The 16,440-nt window shown below is 39.6% G+C and overlaps 1 long non-coding RNA gene across 1 annotated transcript; it reads right to left on the minus strand.

Moving 5' to 3' along the window:
• Positions 1–365: 365 nt before the first annotated feature.
• Positions 366–15,619, minus strand: LOC144588137 (uncharacterized). The gene is made up of 2 exons (XR_013543480.1): positions 5,188–15,619; positions 366–4,363 (listed from the first exon to the last, which is right to left on the minus strand). It is a non-coding gene; the product is annotated as an uncharacterized LOC144588137 (long non-coding RNA).
• Between the last annotated feature and the right edge of the window lie 821 nt (positions 15,620–16,440).

Genomic DNA, 16,440 nt, shown 5'->3' on the forward strand with positions numbered 1-16,440 from the left:
GGTTCTGAGTCATGAGTCAAGTTCAAGTCATGGGGGGGGGAATATGAGTCAAGTCTAAATCAAGTCACGGGTGCGACTTAGGTCTGACTTGGCAGTGAGTTTCGTGACTCAAGTCCCCATTCCTGCAATGGACCAACCAATTCCAGTTCATGCATTTTATATTCTTTGCTATGTAATCCTGTGGGCAGTGGCCAGGAAGTTATCCCCAAGTGCTGAGTGTATGTTTATGGGCAGTCTAAATCCTGAACATGAAGTAGCTCTCAGTAAAACACTTCTTTCACAAAAGGCACTATTTACATAGAATTTTAAATTATCATTGTGTGTGGTTCGAAACTGGGAAAGGAGTATGACAAGACTGTATATTGTCCTCCTGCTTATTCAACTTATATGCAGAATACATCACGCGAAAGGCTGGACTGGAGAAATCCCAAGCCGGAATTAAGATTGCCGGAAGAAATATCAACCACCTCCAATAAGCAGATGATAGCACTTTGATGACAGAAAGTGAGGAGGAATTAAGGAACCTTGTAATGAGGGTAAAAGAGGAGAGTGCAAACCCTGAACATCAAAAAAACTAAGATCATGGTCACTGGCCCAATCACCTCCTGCCAAATGGAAGGGGAAAATATGGAGGCAGTGACAGATTTTACTTTCTTGGGCTCCATGATCACTGCAGATGGAGACAGCAGCCACGAAATTAAAAGAGGTCTGCTTCTTGGGAGGAAAGCGATGACAAACCTACACAGCATCCTAAAAAGCAGAGACATCACCTTGCCAACAAAAGTCCACATAGTCAAAGCTATGGTTTTCCTTGTAGTGATGTATGGAAGTGAGAGCTGGACCATAAAGAAAACTGACCGCCGAAGAATTGATGCTTTTGAATTGTGGTGCTAGAGGAGCTCTTGAGAGTCCCCTGGACTGCAAGGAGAACAAACCTATCAATTCTAAAGGAAATCAACTCTGAGTGCTCACTGGAAGGACAGATCCTGAAGTGGAGGCTCCAATACTTTGGCCATCTCATGAGAAGAGAAGACTCCTTGGAAAAGACCTTGATATTAGGAAAGTGTGATGGCAAGAGGAGAAGGGGACGAAGAGGATGAGATGATTGGACAGTGGCATCGAAGCTACCAGAATAAATTTGACCCAACTCCGGGAGGCAGTGGAAGATAGGAGGGCCTGCCGTGCTCTGGTCCATGGGGTCACGAAGAGTCGGAAACAACTAAACGATGAGCAAGCAAGTGGCTCTGTAGCGGATGCATGACATTAAATCCTTTACTTTAATGGACACCTTTGATTCTTGGAAGTATTAATAGACTGTGTCCCAGAGGAGGTAAGGTTTCATAATGGAGAAGACGCAGCCAAATTACAAGTTACAAGTTGCCTTTTACTAAAGCTTAGAAACATTACTTTTTTAAAGATAAAGCTCCCAGAATTCCACAGCCAATGTGCCGGTCAGTCAAATTTAGTGGTGCCCATCGGTCCAAAGCCAAATATACCTCAGTAATCAAGCTATTAAGATTTAGGATAATCAAAACAGAAATATTTTGGGGAATTTATTTTCCTAAGTACGTGATAGCATCTGGACATAACCAAAATTTCCAGTCAACAAATACAGTGTGCGATGTGTTATCTCCCTCCAGCAGTTATTCAGATTTTGACCCATTAACTGAACAGTCAGATAGATGTCCCAAATGTATTGGTTGCTTTCATTTCTGTCAGGATAAAAGGCTGCGGTTCAGAAACAGACAATAAGAGATCATCACCATACAGGAGAATATTAAATTCTAAAGAACCCTGTACAAAGACATGAGTGTTAGTATTTTCTCTAACAGCACTTTAGTTCAAACACAAGTTAAATATCAGGGAATAAAGTTGACATGCTTTTCTAATGTCAGGGGGAAATTTCACAAGGAAAAATAATTTAGCAAATTTAACAAATATAGATTGTCAAGATATTTTGTCAAAGGCTTTTTCAACACCCAGCCAGGTCATGTCTTTCTTCTGCAGAGTAATTAGATCCACATTCCACAATCAACCTCAGGTCATTTGCTCCTTATCTGTTCTTTAGAAATCATACCAGGTCTACATCATCCAAAGAGGCAATATATGTTCAAGCCTGTTTGCATTGCAACGATAGCAGATAATACCTTGACATCAACGTTTATGAGTGACATGTGCCTACAGTTTGCACATGGGGCGTGATCTTTTTCCGGCTTTAGGGATCACCATGAAATAAATCTTAAATAACAAGGAGGCAGAGAATTAGAATGAAATACCTCCTTAAGCAAGCCATAAAGTTTTGGAATCAAGAGATCTGTAAAAGCTTTATACTATTCAGTAGATAAGCCATCCAGTCCTGGTGACGTCCTAGCATTCTTACCCATAATTGTATTTTTAATCTCTTTTGTACACAAACACATAGCTAAAAACTGCTATTGCATGTAATCTAAATAGGAAAGATGGGTGAAAAATAACTCTAAATCCTGCTCTGGAGTCTTTTTGCATATACTGTGCAGTTTAGAATAGAATTTATAACTAATATCAATAGGAGAAGCATATGTAGTGTTAGTCCCTGTGTTTAATCAAAGAAACGATTTTGGTGCTTGAGGAAGACAGCTAAAATTTTCTCAAACTTCTCATTACTTTCCAAACTCTTTTATATAAGCTGCTTAAGACGAATTCTGCCTTCCAAGAAAGTATATTATCCAATTTAAATTTAGTATTTGAATATTTCAGTACAGCTCAAGATTAGAGGAAGTAAGGCATTGTTGAATTAAAGTTTAATCTCTTTTTAAAAAGTAATTTATATACCACCACCTGGCTTTGAAGGCCACTCTGGGCAGTTTACAACAAAAATAAAACAATAATCAACAATTGTGAATAAATAACATTATATCTACATGGACATCAAATAATATAAAGAAATGCACATATGCCAAACATAACCTAAAACACAAAATAGTAAAACATATAATAAAAGTTTTCAAGATGGTGGGGTTCAAAGGCTGATGGGCTGATGGAATTGTCTGGAAGGCCTGCCTAAATAATCAGATTTTTAAAAATTTCTTAATGGTGAAGGGGCCAGGCAAGTATTGGGTGGAAAATGGTTCCAGAGGTGTGATGAAACCACTAAGAAAGCCTGGCTCTTTGTCTTCTCCTTCTGGGCCTCACTTGGGATCAACACCCTCAACTATCCAGCCTGGTCTGAATGAGTAGAGTGGGGAGATTCCATTGGGAGAAAGCATTCTTCTAGTTGTTGAGTTCCCAAACCATTTAGAGCTTTGCATGTTAACATTGTCAGCTTGAAGCTAACCTGAAAGCAAGCAGGCAACCAGTGTAGAGTGGCCAGAGTGAGGAAGATATGTAGATATTTATTTACTCCACTCAGTAATCTTGCCACCATGTTCTGAATCTGTTGGAGTTTCTGTGTCCACCTCCTGGGCAGCCCCACATAGACAGCATTATAGTAGTCTAAGCTCAGTACTCCCAGTGCATGGGCCAGCATAGCGAGGGATCCGGTGTCAAGGTAGGGACATAGCTAGGCAATCTACTTTATTATTTAAAGTCACTTCTTGACTTATTCTAAGTTTCTTCTTGTGAAAAAAAACTCCAGTGATCCTTCACTTTATGAGCACTGTACACACCTCTTTCCTATTCAGTTGCACAGGTGGAATTTCATTCCTTGTTTTTATTAAAATGAGTTGGACCAACAGAACACTTTACCACAGGTAATAAAAAGCTGGCCACCAGGATCTATCATCTGTCTCCTAGAACATGCTAGAACTACATATTTTTCTGTGTATAAGACTCCCCATGTATAATACGCCCCCACTTTTCTAATCCAAAATTAAGAAATCTAAGTGGGGCTTAGCAAGTGTAGGGGGAAAGGGTTCAAAGCACTGCAGGATCACTTTGATCCCTGCTTTCCCCTCTACTTGTTTTTGTTCTCTCCTCAGCTTACTTCCATGTATAAGATGACCCTCAATTTTTAGTCTAAAGATTTTAGACAAAATTATAATCTTATACACAGAAAAATATGGTATTCTTAAAATTCTTCCTAATTTACTTCAGGATTTTATATTTTCATAGCATTTGCCCTCCGATCTTCAGACTTTAATGATACAGTGTATTTTGTATTTTTATTTAATGCAAATCAATTTTTATCCATTTATATGGCAATGAAAGGGCGATTCAATTCCATCTCTTCTCCTCCTCCTCCTGTCATGGAGCCTGGACATCTGTATTCTCAGGACAGAACAATTTTAAAAAATCATCACCTGCATCTAGTCCTTGGCTGCATCTAGACCAGGGATGGTGAACATGTGGCCCTTCAGTGAAACTGCAGCACTCAGCTCTAGTCAGCCTAACTGAAGATGAAGGATGATGAAAGTTGCAGCATAAGGACATATGATGGGCTATGTATTCCCGAGCCCTGATCTAGACAGTGCACAGTCATAGAACCCAGGACTCATGGGAATTAGTTAGCTATGGCAGTACAAATCTTCTAATCCCTGAATAATCTCACACATAGATGGTTGGAAGAGTAAGCATGCCATGACACAGGAGCAACATTGACTTGTGGATTTACCCCTTTGAAACTTGGAATGATTACTTAAGCACTCTTCCTCATTTGTAAAGAAATCATGTCCACACTTCTTTCTACAAAAATAAGAAAGTTCATGTTTATTGGGGAAAGACAGGAAAGGTGATAAAAATTACTAGTTCCAGGTAACTGGCTTGGGGATATTGAGAGCTACGGCTTTCACTTTTCATCCCTAGAGAATAAAGGAAGGGGAAAAGGAAGGAAAGGACATCAGCAGCCCTAAGAATAGCAACGTCAAGTTGAAGGAAGGTCAGCACAGGTCGTGACAGGAAAAGGTCCTCTCTCTACTCTTCTCTGCTTATCTCTCCATACAAAAACAGGCATCTTGACAGTAAGCCAAGCTGTACCCAGTCATTTCCAACACAAACTGAGTCATATACATGTTGAGACAGAAAAAAAGATGCAAAATGGAATGCTGGGGGATACTAGTAAGGAACATCCTGTACTGGAGATACACAAGGCCCAGCCAGGTTCCCTTGGGATTTTACTAAGTCTGAATTATAATTCATTTGCTTATAGTATTTCAGTTGAGCTAGAAGCTTGTCATACATTGGTACTATGCTAGAAACAGAATAAAACTTTACCAGATGAAGCCTCTTTCATTTGTTTGACTGATAATCAGCACGGAAGACAGGATGTTTCTAGAGGCAGTTGCAGAGATGTGCTGATGACTGATGACTAGAAGATGTCTCCAAGTTCATTTGTTTTAAAAACAAAAAACAACAACACAGGTATCACAAATATGCAGTAAGCCATTGCTGCTTTGGTTGCTGCCCATAATGGTGCTTAAGCAATTAGGTACCATCATTAGTAATCATATTACCATGACATTTCTGTTCATGAATATTCAAAACATGATTGAAGACTGTGACAAAAAGTTTGATGAATGCTCTCTGTTAAAATGAATGATAAGTTCTGCTGTAGCAAAAGTTACTGTTCCTTTGAAAGAGGCAACATTAGTCAGACCATATGCCAAATAATCTTGTTCTCAATGTCTGCAGTGTGTGCACGTGTCTACAATCTGGGTATGGCTTTTATGTTAAATCATGTTGCTTCCTGTCATTTATCCAAAATGAGGTCATGGACCCAGATCATTCGTTATTCTGCTTAGCAGCTTTGCTTTTAACCATGCTCTTTGATGCCTATCGAAGAAAAGGAAATGATTTTTTGTGTGTTGATTTAATCTGCCTTTTTATGAACTCTGCTAGACAACTTACATATTTTTACACTGGCTAAAACTTCCACGTTATGTATTTCAAACAACCAAAATGAACACCTAAGAAGGGCAGTCAATGACAGTATTTCTTGAAAGTCATTACTTTGTAAGGTCCCCCTCAGAATAACCATTTATACTCAAATATATAAATCAACATAAGCCTTATATAAATAATGTCTGCATAAGAACAAGACCTCTGTTTGGACAAAGCAAAGCAAAGCAAAGCCGTAACTTGAAATATTGCCAAACAGCACCATCTACCATCTATTCTGCCTTGAGACATGGATATGGGCCCTCACTAAGAAAGAAAACAGAGGGGAATGCAGTACTTTCATTAAAGGAATAAAAAGTTTCTGCTAAAAAAAGGGGGGGATAAACAGACCCAAGAGGCACTGCTGTTTATCACTCCCCAATAGGGTCACCTCTAGATTTTGGCTCTGCTTGCCCCATTCTACTTACTGGCCTGACCAACAGGCTACAAAAATGTGTGCTAGCTTTTTAGATCTCCAGATCCTTCCTCAAGCATATTAGAAAAAGCAGATTGGGTACTGTCAGCTGCATAAGGTTGATGCAATGAAACATCAGTAAAAGCACAATTTCAGCGCAAGCTCTTTTCCCTGTTGATGCACAGATCTCTAATTCCTTTGGGGAAGGGGGGATTCTCTTTAACAAATTCCAGTTAAAGTTATTAAAGTTACATGTTCCCGTTGCTTCCTAATACATAGGCTGGTGTGAATCCTCCATCACACAGGCTCTGGAAAATATTTTCCACCAAACTCATATTCCAGGGCTTCTGGTGTCATATTATGAATCAAAGTGAAGTGCAGCCAAAATCATCTCTCACCCGGCTGTGAAATTATATCACTTGTAGAACATTCACTTCCTTAAGAGGATGATGCCAGTTTTTAAAAGAACAGAGTTGACTCATGGCTTTTTCTATAAAGCAGAAAGGCCAGGATTCTGTTCAATATTTACATGGACAGAGAGCTATAACTGTGGAAAGCTTAAAACAGCAATCTAATGGGGTGTTGGTTGTATTTGAACACTGTTGGCACCTCATCAGATTACCACAGCAGCTTTCCACACTTGGCGTATTGTGCATGTAAATACTGAGCAAGATAATTGGACATAGTGTTGAATCACTGGCCTTTTGCAGTGAATATTCCAAGGACTTGGCAACCCTAGCAGGGCTTCCCAGCTATGTGGGGTCGTTAAGGGGTGATTTTACCAGTGCTACTCCCTGTATGCAAATTTCTCCATGCCCAAGCAGGGATTTGAACCCAGGTCTCCTGAGTCTCAATCTGACACTCTCAGAAAATTTGCACTACATTCTGCTATTTCCTTAGGCTTATAACCTGACGGTACCTTTTATAGGGTGTTCTTAATCCTCCAGTGTAAAAAATTAAATAGTAAGAGTTTTGATCTAAAATATTTTCCCATATGTCACTCAACAAATATAATCTATGTACTGTATGGGCTGTTGTTCTTCTGTATACAAAAGGCAAACTAGTAGAGATTTAAAATTATAGATTGCTGAATATAGAGAGAACATTTAAACTGAAACTTTTGAGGTTTTGCTTAACTCTTATTTTTGTGAAGCTGCTGATTGGAGCTGCTGACATATTCACTCCAAATAATTGAACTTGGAAGGCCCCACATTCATTGTTTCTTGGGGCTGAAAGAAGGCCGGGTTCAGGGTGTGGTTTGTTCAAATTGTCTTGTTCTTTGTTTGGATAACTCCCGTTAGTGTGGGCTACTCAAATAAATCCCACCCAGCCGGCTCCCAGCATGTGGATGGAGAAACAGAATTGCCCCTAAATGCCCTGCAACATTTGTGTCCCTCGTGATGCCACTACTCTCTTATCTTTATGTTCATATTATCCAGAACATTTAATGAGGGCCTGTGAGAGATGGGGGTCAGCAGTTGAGAGACAGAAGGTCATGGGCATTTAGACCAGCGGTTCTTAACCTTTGTTACTCGGATGCTTTTGAACTGCAACTCCCAGAAACCCCAGTCAGGACAGCTGGTGGTGAAGGCTTCTGGGAGTTGCAGTCCAAAACTCCTGAGTAACCCAAGGTTAAGAACCAGTGATTTAGACCACTGTTTGGTTCTCTGAGGGGATACTCCTAAAGCCGGTGATCAGACAATGTCTTTGCTAGAGCAAACCAGCTGGCCCCCAGAGCATTCATACCTGCACCTTTCTGGATCTTTGTCAGGGGCTATTGTTTTTAAGGTGCAGGTAGGATCACTCTGTTTTGCTTTGATTCCAGCATGTGTGATTGCTGGTTTGAACCTAAGCAGCTGGCCTGCAGTACCTCTGGAGAGGCTGCTTAATTGGAGAGTTTCTGTGGACCCTTCTTTGGAGGGCAGGGCATTTTTTAAAAAATGCTGCTAATGTTATCAGGGATGCTTTGAAGTATTTTTTTAAACTGCTGCCAAAGTAGCATTGATTCACTGTCTCAGTTAACAACCCTTAAAAAGCAATGGGACACTAGTTCTCTCTCCTTCTTCTCCAAAGGCAAGGAAGACTTAAAGGAAAATCTTCCTGTTTCTCAAAGTCACTAAACAGCTTTATGGGATGCTTTTAAGGTTATGGCCAGGCCAGACAGGCCCACACTAACCACTCCTTCACTGCCTACTATAGGCAGATTCCAGGAGAGCTCAGTGTGGCTGGGGAAACTCTTGCATGGTATCCCCTCTCAATACTTCAAAGAGTTACCCAGAATTCATAAGGTTAAGCATTTAGCCTGCACACCAACCCTGCCAGATAAAAATACCATAACACAAATAAAATATAAAGAATTCAGTAAGTGGTCACAGTAAGGCCCTTCTTTAGTACCAAACAACCTTCTTGTCCAAAAATAAGCAAACTGCTACAAAAAGATATTATTTTATTGAAAGTGCTCCAAAAATGGTTTTAAAAATCCAAAAGTGTAGAGCAAATAAACATTCAAAGGGAAATGAGGCAATAGCAATTCCAGAACAGTTCTCACAGAAAATAAGAAAGCTATCCTAAGCTAATACTCACAGCCAAGCAGAATTCCAGCATAGTTCCAGAACATGCGCAGATTACAGATCAGATAACAAAGCAACAGGTGAGCATAGCATTTTTCTAAGAGACACTAGGCTAAATCAAGTAAACTTTCATGCAATTTTGTACCCATCATTCCACTTTCCAGACCTTTGGTGGAATTAACTAATCAGGCTTTGAGTTGCCCTCAAGCCTTTTCAAAGATAATAACTTGTCCAGGTTAAAGTCACTCCTCCCCTCCCCCCTTCTCTTCATCTGGAAACATTTCTGCTGCTTGTACCAGCTGAGTTTTTGACCTTGAAAATTCTCTTTTCATGCTTCTATGACAAAGCTGGCAAAAATTTCCAATTAACAGGCAATTATCTCCCCTCTGCTGGCTTGATTGTCTCAGGCACAACCTAGAACAGGCCTGTTTTTCAAAGAGCAACTGAAACCACCATTTCCTCATTTTCCAATCTCTTGACAGATGTATAAAGGCAGATACACTTAAGCTTATCATCACAACCATCATCCCTCTAACAGTTGTAATGTTTATTTATCTAACAATTTCTAAACTACATTTCTCCTTATTATAAATAAGGCAGTTAACAAATATTTTTAAAATGTGCTTATATATATTGTGTATATGCTATGTTGCATAAGGTTTGCATGTTGTTTCAGTAGTCTGGAAGTACAAGGATACTATAGTGCTGTGTGGATGTAAGTCCCATCACTAGTTCAGTTGCACTTACATATGCAAGATAGAGACACCTTGGAAAAAGTTACAATGAAGGGTGATGAAAACATTTTTCTGCATGTTGCTTGTTTAGGAATGGAGTAAGAACTTGTCCAAGCAGGCAAAAGGTCCAACCTAGATGGTCATGGTCTCTCCCAAGGGAGATCTGAGCTTATCAAGATTTGCATCTGCACTGTACAGTTCAAGTCACATCTTTGAAAAATGTTTCTCTTTGAAATTATTGGAAAGAGAGCTATACAAATTCATTTAATGTCTGCAGGAATTTTAAAAGTTGACTGAAGATTTCTGACTGAGAGCTTCTGCAACTGAAATGATTCCTCCACAGGAAGTGCTGTAATATTAAACTCCACTCCTTTAACAAATCCCGAAGCAAAACAAACACCCCTTCTCTCAGGAAGACCAAAAACAGACATTCATGCCATGGCAGTTAAAGAGGAATCAAACTGCTATAACTATGCCATGTGGACACATTGTGGAACTGTACAAAAATATTCCCTGTGCTAACTTTCTTGTTAGCCCTATATAAAATATTAATGGAATGAAGAAGAAAACTTCATTCTGAGGTAAAAATAATTGTTCAGATTGAGATATACTGGCTCTTGTAAAAGATTGCTTTTTTAAAAATTTGCTCTTGTCCTCTATCGCATGTTTCTTTGGAATTTCCGCTCAGTTCTAAAAGGAGTATGCTATGTGACACTTCAATCTGATTTCTGAGGAAAAACCAATCTTATGCTAACAAAAACTCATGAAATGAGCTTATCAGATATCCACATCTTGGCAAATATATATGTATACCCTTTTCTCCCGAAAATAAGACCTAACCTGAAAATAAGCCCTAGTATGATTTTTCAGGATGCTCGAAATATAAACCCTACCCCAAAACTAAGCCCTAGTTAGGTGAAAGCCCGCCCTTTACCACTGTGCAGCAACCAGAAGAAGATGACATGACTGTATTTGAGTAAACATAGATTGTTGAGCATGAAAAAAAAAGAGAGAACATCCCCCAAAAATAAGCCCCAATGCGTTTTTGGAGCAAAAATTAATATAAGACCCTGTCTTATTTTTGGGGAAACACGGTAGGTTTGTTAGCACTTTACTACACATTTAGTAATTAAAGACTATTCACATTGTGGGATCCCAGAGCTTTCTCCAATTGTTTAATTGTAATATTTGAAAAAGCTTTTGAATAGTTTTCCAAGAAGCATAAGATGTCTGAAATTCTGTTGTGCAGCTCTACCTATGCAACAGGAATGATGCCATTGAAAGTGACAAATTGACATTGATCAAAGGCTTCTGTGATTTTGGGGTATGGACAGCTTGTATGCAAAGTGGTAAAGTTCTGTACACCCAAAAATCACAAAAGGAAGTGTTTAATCAACCCCTTGCTGCTGATGGCATCATTCTTGTGCCATAGGTAGACTCCGCCCAAAAGGATTTAATCAACACATTTTTCAAGTTTTGCTTTTTCTCAAATAAAGAAACTACTGAGTCATAGTGAGGACTTGTTGACTTTTCCAGAGGCCTATAATGTTAATGATTTGCTTCTGAAGTTAAGGGACATTTAGTATTACTACAGATCTAACTTGATTCCCAGAAACTATTTACAGTAGCTACTTGTTGCTTTACTTTCAATAAACAATGTGACCACCAAAAAACAATACTATTAATCACATTTTCACATTTCCAGGTGATAGTGGTCCTTCGCCTTGTCAACTAGGACACTGGTTAGTACTGTTAGTATTTAAGGGCAACAGGTCTGCCCATTTTTTGGTCCTTTTCATGAAAGCTTTGGGTTCTGCCTATAATATGTTTATTCTCTTCTTTTACACATAAAAAACTTCAACAGTCTGTTAAAGATTATAGATGATTTGGATTCTGGGTATCGGAAGGACCATGCTCTTCCATGCAAGCCTCCCTCCCTGGTTTTGAGATCTTCCAAGGAGAGCCTTCTCTTGGTTGCTCCTCCCTGAGAGGCAGATTTGGTGGAAATCTGAGGTAAAGGCATTCTTCTCAGCTGCCCTGAGCCTGTGGAACTCCCCTCCAAGAAAGACTACGATGGCCTCTTCCTTGTTGTACTTACGCTGCCCGCCAGGGAAATAAAGTGGTGCCTCGCTTAGCGATTGCCTCGTTTAACAATGTATTCGCTTAGCAATGAGGTTTTTGGAGCGATTTTGCGCTCTGTTTAGTGATGTTCCCTATGGGGAAATTTCACATAGCGATGTTCAGGACCTTGCATCGCTTAGCGATGACAGTTTAGGCCCCCCTGTTTCGCTTAACGATGTCTGTTTTTGCTATTTTTAAAGTGTCTTAAAATGTTCAAAAACTGTTTTAAATGCTTGGAATCATTAGTGCACCTTGTAAAACCTTTGCAAACTTAATTTGGCTTTGTTCTGAGTCTTCGTTAATTTTTGGTGAATTTTTTCTCCCCCATTGGAGTGCATTGAACTGTAGGTTTGACAGCTGTCAACCGGTTTTCAATGCATTCCTATGGGAAATGGTGTTTCGCTTAGCGATGTTTTCCCATAGCGATGTGTTTTTTGGAACCAATTAACATCGTTAAGCGAGGCACCACTGTACCTTTTTTTTCTCCAGGCAGATGAGAGTATGAGGTTTTTAACAGGGAGGTGCTGCATTTTTTAATTGATGTGTTCTTAAATCACTCTAGATCCAATTGTATTTGAGTATTATAATCTTTCAATTGTGTTTTAAGGTTGTAACTTTTTGCTTTCCTGCCTGTACCTGTCACTCAGTGAGCTGGATTACCTGGGCTTGGGAGATCAATCCCCTGTTGTGCTACTCAAAAGAGCAAGGCTCTGTAGCCTTGGGCAAGCTGCTTAGTCCTAATGTGTCACCAGAAGGGGACAATAACAAAATATACCTAGGACTGATATTATATAAAAAATATAACTTATAACCAAAAACCTAAGTATCTGTGAAATATTGGTGCAGCAGGTGTGCTGTTCCTAATATTGCCATTTATTGATGTTGTTACTTTTTTAAAAAGTAAGTAAATGAGCCTCAAATTTGGTCCAAGTGACTTTTAAATTTTCACAGCACTCTAAAAGGGGCAAAATCCATTTTTAATTTAAATAATGCCCAGCCACATGATTGAATAAAAGAAACTTCCACCAGTCAACCATTCTCACATTGCAAAATACAGTCACCTTCTGTATGTTTGGAGATCTGGGTGTGAGAAGGTTTTAATAAATGAAAAAAGAAACCGTATCAGCTCCCATGCTGTTTTTTGTGATTTGATTATTCAGCACAGAGTAATGTGTTTTTGAATGCATGACTGAGCTCCACTATTTTTGTATTACGTCAAAGAATACGAAACCACTGGCTGTGTTGGTTCAGGAGTGTCGGCTGTTTCAGAAATATATGTAAAAGAGGAAAATGAATGTTTCTTGCAGAGTTCAGGGTGTGCCTGTTCCCTTCAGGGATTTAAGAGCATTTATTTTCCCTTCTGTTAAATTAAAGACACATACTACTTCGATGTCATTCAATAAATCTCCTTTTCATCCACCTCTGTCACGTTGTTTTCACCACCTCCTCTTGCAACTCAGAGGTAAGTAAAGGACAGTTGGGCATGCAGTTCCTGGGATGAATCATAGTCCCAGAATAAAAAAAAATTGACAAGATCTTTTAAGCATGTATTTTGGGTGCTGTTATAACTTGCTCTGGTGAGCAATGAAGATGGTAAAATCCTTTACTTGGGAGTGCTAAGTTTTTTTATACAGTATAAAAGGCTAACTCTAATGCAAAAGGATAGAGCAAAGGAAACACATAACTGGAAAACCCATTCAGCCAGCAGGAGCCCCTGGGAAGAGTGGCAGACTCGTTTCATCTATCCATGTCCCTTTGAGGGGTCCACAGCCTCATGGGCGGCACAGCACCTTCTGAACAGGTCAGTGTCAAAGCTTAACAATGGCCCCAAATCCTGGCCCTTATATATCTTTAAGGCATGTTTCATCACAACACACTCCTTAACTGGCAAAACATTCCTATGCAGAATGTTCATTTCTGTGTTAGAAGCTCTCAGTCTGGAAGTCTTTAGTTAAGCCTTTCACTGGCTGTAAAAGCTGGGTGAGAACTCCAAAAGTAAAGCTGCAATGAAGAAACAATGTACAATTTCAAGGGTTTGGGTTTTTGCACTTCAGTGCAGCACATATGCCCAGGATGAATCGTGTGTGTCTGTGCTCATTTGCTGTGCTGCTCTTTGCCCATCTGGACAAGCCCTAAGAAAATGTGATATGCTGCAAATTAGCCCACTTTTGCAAATTTGTATTCACATATTTATACCTCTACTTTCTTTTTTCTATAACATTTTATTTGAATCTTAGAAATGAGTTTTCATTTATTTATGATTATATTTGTTACTGTTATCATTTTTTAAAAAATCACCAACTTACTTATTCTTTTTCAAAGGGTCTTTTGTGACTCTTATCTCAGTTGTCTTTAGGCTGCTCAAAAGTTTTCCAAGTGCCTGATTTATTTTCCAAACAAAGCTTCCTTTTGTACTTTGGATAAAACCCAATAATACAGCTGTCATCCAACTTGTGTTACATAATTTTAAATAATTTGAATGTTGTCCCAGTATATCTGTTTTATAATCATGTTGAGGAGAGGGAAGGATGTTCACCTCCTGCTCTTGGCATTTTGTTTTAAGATCATGTTAACCATATTCATCTTCACTTGTTTTGTTAGATGATTTGTGATACATAAAAGGATCACAGTGAAGTATTTGTTGGTTTTGGCCACATTCTTTCCTATGAAAAGACCATGAGATCACTGAGGGCGAGAGTCACTGTTTCAAAGCAGCAAATGACTTGGGAACAGCAAAACACTACTGTTAACAAAGAACACAGCCCTCAACTACACATCATCCAAAAGGGGGCATGCATCACGAAAAAAAAGAGGTCGAAAGGCGACACAGGTTTTCATTAAATTGTATGTGCCTCTTTCGATGTAGAGATGCAGGAGGAGAAACTGTTTTTATACTTCAAACAAGATTACAATGCATCACATGCAAGTGGAGAAGACTGAGGGCAGGGAGCCTAACCGCCTGCTGAGTCTGCTGTCCAGGATGGGCAATGCTGAAGTTTCTGATTGCCTTCCTTACACTTATTCATTGAGTCAGACATGGCTTCCAGTAGTGGACATTCCTCTGCAGAAGGGTACACATAGCCACAATGCAAGAAGTTATACAAATATGGTTTGTACTTGTGACGGCCTCCTCTCACGTCACAAAGGAGGTGTCACGTCACTCTTACATACACACACTTTGTTCACGCTGCCACCAACCATTCCTTCATCTGAGACTCTTCAGGCAAATAAATGACTTTTAAAATAAAAACTTGTGTTTATTTAGAATAACAGAAGAAATGGTAAATCACTGTATCAACGAAATAATAAGGCAATCAATATAAAGTATCACACACACTCTCTCTTTCAGACCTTCTCTCAAAATATAGCACAGTACTACATGACAGGTATAAGCCCTAACTCCCTAAGACCCTAACCAGACCCTAACCAAGTCCCTATCTGACTCACACCTCATTCACTCCCCCCTTAAATACCCTAGCTCCACCCTCTGAAGTTCCACCTCCCGTCAGGCTATAGGCAGATGAACTCCAGCCACAGCAATGACAGGCGGATGACATCATCGCTACCGTAACAGTACTCTAGATCAGTGCTTCCCAGAACCCTTTACCAGTAGCTGTGCTGGCCAGGATTTCTGGGAGCTGTAGTCCAAGAACATCTGGGGATTCAAGGCTAGAAATCACTCATCTAGATGCAAGTTCATTCAGAGCTCTCCATAAGGACAGGATAGACATAGAGTAAGTATCTGTGATGGACAGGTCAGTAACCATTCCTATCCATCACAATGGAACCCTGATTCAGGAGCCAATGGCTGTACAGAAAAGGCGGGACTAGGGATATATAAGAGAATGGATGACAGTTAAAGAGCAGTTAAAGACTGAGTTTGAAGCAGTTAGGGAAGAAGTAGGGATGAGTTAGGGGCTGGTGTTAGAGAAAAGCAGTTTAGGCATTTAGGACCAGCCTTGTGTTAGTGAAGAATAATAGAGAGATAGGGAATGAGAAAAGAAATGAATACCTTGATTAAAATGATTCTATCTAAGCAAATATAAATGTTATCAAAGCACAGTTGATTAAATGAATAAAATAAGACCATCCATGATTTACTTTACATGAATTACTTGTGAACATTTTAATAAACATTGTTTAATTGAATCACACTGATTGAAGAGTTATATTTGATAGAGTGAGGAGAAATCCTCTGGTGGCAGCAGGAAAAGGCTGAAATATCAATGTCACACCTGAAAGTGAACCCGGGTTGTGTGGAGAAACAAACAGGGGAATGGGTGTGTGACAGTATCTTCAATTTAAAAAACTCTGAAAGAATATCCTAAAAACACCTAGGTGTGCCAAGTAAGAGGGGCCATTGCCATGGCAATAGGGTTGCTGTATTAATCAGATTTACACCACATCACTTGCTGCCTATTTCTATTTTTGGCTGATCTAGATTCCAAGCTTTCTTTGCTTAAACAAAAGTTGTTGTCAACCGCCCAGAGTAGTGGGTTCTTCTAGATGTAAAAATCAAATGAATGAATGAATAAAATGCAGCGACTGGCTTTTAACTGCTTATTTTTTTGAGATACGAACCTTTCATTGTGATTAGTCGTCAGCTGATCGGCAGGCCATAGGCAGACAGGGGAAGCTAGATAGCTGGAAGGGAAGCCCCCCAATCAGCTGATCAGTGGGCCAAAGGTCGACAGGGCAGACTAGGGCTGCCCAAAGGGAAGCTGGCTGCTCTTTGGGGTGGTGGCACATG

This window comes from Pogona vitticeps, chromosome 3, assembly GCF_051106095.1.
Source record: "Pogona vitticeps strain Pit_001003342236 chromosome 3, PviZW2.1, whole genome shotgun sequence".
Taxonomy (NCBI): domain Eukaryota; kingdom Metazoa; phylum Chordata; class Lepidosauria; order Squamata; family Agamidae; genus Pogona; species Pogona vitticeps.